Source organism: Arachis ipaensis, chromosome B9 (assembly GCF_059453495.1).
Source record: "Arachis ipaensis isolate K30076 ecotype BB chromosome B9, ASM5945349v1, whole genome shotgun sequence".
NCBI classification, from domain to species: Eukaryota; Viridiplantae; Streptophyta; class Magnoliopsida; order Fabales; family Fabaceae; genus Arachis; species Arachis ipaensis.
The window spans coordinates 83,604,860-83,608,375 of record NC_142444.1 but is presented as its reverse complement, the minus strand read 5'-3'; the positions used below and the strand labels follow the sequence as shown (position 1 = coordinate 83,608,375).

Here is a 3,516-nt window from a genome sequence, read left to right as displayed (position 1 = left end):
GGATTTGTTAGAACTTCGCAACCTCTTCTTTGAATTTCATGTCGGATCTCCGGATACTCATTTCCTTTGAGTTTGAAAGGGACCTCGGGGATCACCTTCTTCTTGGCCACAACATCATAGAAGTGGTCTTGATGGGCTTTGGAGATGAACCTTTCCATCTCCCATGACTCGGATGTGGAAGCTTTTGTCTTCCCTTTCCCCTTTCTAGAGGATTCTCCGGTCTTAGGTGCCATCAACGGTAATGGAAAAACAAAAAGCATATGCTTTTACCACACCAAACTTAGAATTTTGCTCGCCCTCGAGCAATAAAAGAAAGAATAGATGAAGAAGAAGAAGAAATGGAGGAGAGGGAGAGTGGGGAGTGTTTTGGCCAAGAAGGGTGTAGAGGGGTGTGTTGTGTGAATTTGATGAAGAATGGAGGGCTTTATATAGGGAAGGGAGGGGGGGAAAGGTTTCGGCCATATGGGTGGGTTTGGGTGGGAAATTGGTTTTGAATTTTTGAAGGTAGGTGGAGTTTATGAGGTAGGTTTATGGGGAAGAGTGGATGGATGTGAGTGGTGAAGAGGTGATGGGGAAGAGAGTTTGAGATGATTGGTGAAGGGTTTTTGGGGAAGAGTGTTTATGGGGTTATGTGAAAGAAAGTGGTGAGAAGAAGTGAGTGGAGGTAGGTGGGGATCCTGTGGGGTCTACAGATCCTGAGTGGATCCTGTAGGGTCCACAAATCCTAAGTGGATCCTGTGGGGTCCACATATCCTGAGTGGATCCTGTGGGGTCCACAGATCCTGAGGTGTTCAAGGATTTACATCCCTGCACCCATTAGACATGTAAAAATGCCTTTGCACACAACTCTGGGCGTTCAGCGCCAGGTTGGTGGCCATTTTGGGCGTTCAACGCCCATTTGTGTGGCATTTCTGGCGTTGAACGCCAGAACCATGCTTGTTCTGGCGTTCAGCGCCCAGAAGCTGCCCATTTTGGGCGTTCAGCGCCAGAACCATGCTCTGTTCTGGCGCTGAACGCCAGACAGATGCTCCTCCAGGGTGTGATTTTTCTTCTGCTATTTTTGATTCTGTTTTCAATTTTTCTATTTATTTTGTGACTCCACATGATCATGAACCTACAAAGACATATAACTAAGAAAAATATAGTTAGATAAATAAAAATTGGGTTGCCTCCCAACAAGCGCTTCTTTAATGTCAATAGCTTGACAGTGGGCTCTCATGGAGCCTCACAGATGTGCAGAGCTTTGTTGAGACTCTCCAACACCAAACTTAGAGTTTGGATATGGGAGTTCAACACCAAACTTAGAGTTTGGTTGTGGCCTCCCAACACCAAACGTAGAGTTTGACTGTGGGGGCTCTGGTTGACTCTGCTTTGAGAGAAGCTTTTTCTGCTTCCTCTCCATGGTTGCAGAGGGAGATCCTTGAGTTTTAAACACAAGGGAGTCCTTATTCCATTGAAGGACTATTTCACCTCTGTCAACATCAATCACAGCTCTTGCTGTGGCCAGGAAAGGTCTTCCTAGGATGATGGATTCATCCTCTTCCTTTCTAGTATCTAGGACTATGAAATCAGCAGGGATGTAAAGGCCTTCAACCTTCACTAACACGTCCTCTACTTGTCCATATGCCTGTTTCCTTGAATTGTCTGCCATCTCTAATGAGATTTTAGCAGCTTGTACCCCATAGATTCCCAGTTTCTCTATTACAGAGAGGGGCATAAGGTTTATTCCTGAACCAAGGTCACATAGAGCCTTAAAGATCATGGTGCCTATGGTACAGGGTATTATGAACTTTCCAGGATCCTGTCTCTTCTGAGGCAATGTCAGTTGATCCAGATCACTTAGTTCATTGATGAACAAGGGAGGTTCAACTTCCCAAGTATCAATGCCAAATAATTTGGCATTCAGCTTCATGATTGCACCAAGAAACTTGGCAGTTTGCTCTTTAGTAACATCCTCATTCTCTTCAGAAGAGGAATACTCATCAGAGCTCATGAAGGGCATAAGGAGGTTCAATGGAATCTCTATGGTCTCTAGATGAGCCTCAGAGTCCTTTGGTTCCTCAGAGGGAAGCTCCTTATTGATCACTGGACGTCCCAGGAGGTCTTCCTCCTTGGGATTTGCGTCTTCCTCTCCCTCTTTGGGTTCGGCCATGGTGCTTATGTCAATGGCCTTGCACTCTCCTTTTGGATTCTCTTCTGTATTGCTTGGGAGAGTACTTGGAGGGATTTCAGTGATCCTTTTACTCAGCTGGCCCACTTGTGCTTCCAAATTTCTAATGGAAGACCTGGTTTCATTCATGAAACTCACAGTGGCCTTAGATAGATCAGAGACTAGATTTGCTAAATTAGAAGCATTTTGTTCAGAGTTCTCTGTCTGTTGCTGAGTGGATGATGCAAAAGGTTTATTATTGTTAAACCTGTTTCTTCCACCATTATTAAAGCCTTGTTGAGGCTTTTGATCCTTCCATGAGAAATTGTGGTGATTTCTCCATGATGAGTTATAGGTGTTTCCATAAGGTTCACCTAAGTAATTTACCTCTGCTATTGCAGGGTTCTCAGGATCATAAGCTTCTTCTGCATAAGAAGCCTCTTGAGTACTGTTGGATGCAGCTTGCATTCCATGCAAACTCTGAGAGATCATATTGACTTGCTGAGTCAATATTTTATTCTGAGCCAATATGGCATTCAGAGTATCAACTTCAAGAACTCCCTTCTTCATAGGCGTCCCATTACTCACAGGATTCCTTTCAGAAGTGTACATGAACTGGTTATTAGCAACCATGTCAATGAGTTCTTGAGCTTCTGCAGGCGTTTTCTTTAGGTGAATGGATCCACCTGCAGAAGTGTCCAGTGACATCTTTGATAGCTCAGATAAACCATCATAGAATATATCCAGGATGGTCCATTCTGAAAGCATGTCAGAAGGACACTTTTTGGTCAACTGTTTGTATCTTTCCCAAGCTTCATAGAGGGATTCACCTTCTTTCTGTTTGAAGGTTTGAACATCAGCTCTAAGCTTGCTCAGCTTTTGAGGAGGAAAGTACTTGGCTAAGAAAGTCGTGACCAGCTTATCCCAAGAGTTCAGGCTGTCTTTGGGTTGAGAATCCAACCATAATCTAGCTCTGTCTCTTACAGCAAAAGGGAAAAGCATGAGCCTGTAGACTTCAGGATCTACTCCATTAGTCTTAACAGTATCACATATCTGCAAGAATTCAGTTAAGAACTGAAATGGATCTTCAGATGGAAGTCCATGAAACTTGCAGTTTTGCTGCATCAGAGAAACTAATTGAGGTTTTAGCTCAAAGTTGTTTGCTCCAATGGCAGGGATGGAGATGCTTCTTCCATGTAAATTGGAATTAGGTGCAGTAAAGTCACCAAGCATCTTCCTTACATTATTATTATTTTCGGCTGCCATCTCCTCTTCCTGTTCGAAAATTTCTGAAAAGTTATCTCTGGATTGTTGTAATTTAGCTTCACTTAATTTTCTCTTCAGAGTCCTTTCAGGTTCTGGATCTG

General features: G+C 43.6%; 1 non-coding gene across 1 annotated transcript; it reads left to right on the top strand.

Moving 5' to 3' along the window:
- The first annotated feature begins 2,911 nt into the window (after positions 1–2,911).
- On the top strand, positions 2,912–3,019 carry LOC148545255 (small nucleolar RNA R71). The gene has a single exon (XR_015900430.1). It is a non-coding gene; the product is annotated as a small nucleolar RNA R71 (small nucleolar RNA).
- Positions 3,020–3,516: the final 497 nt, after the last annotated feature.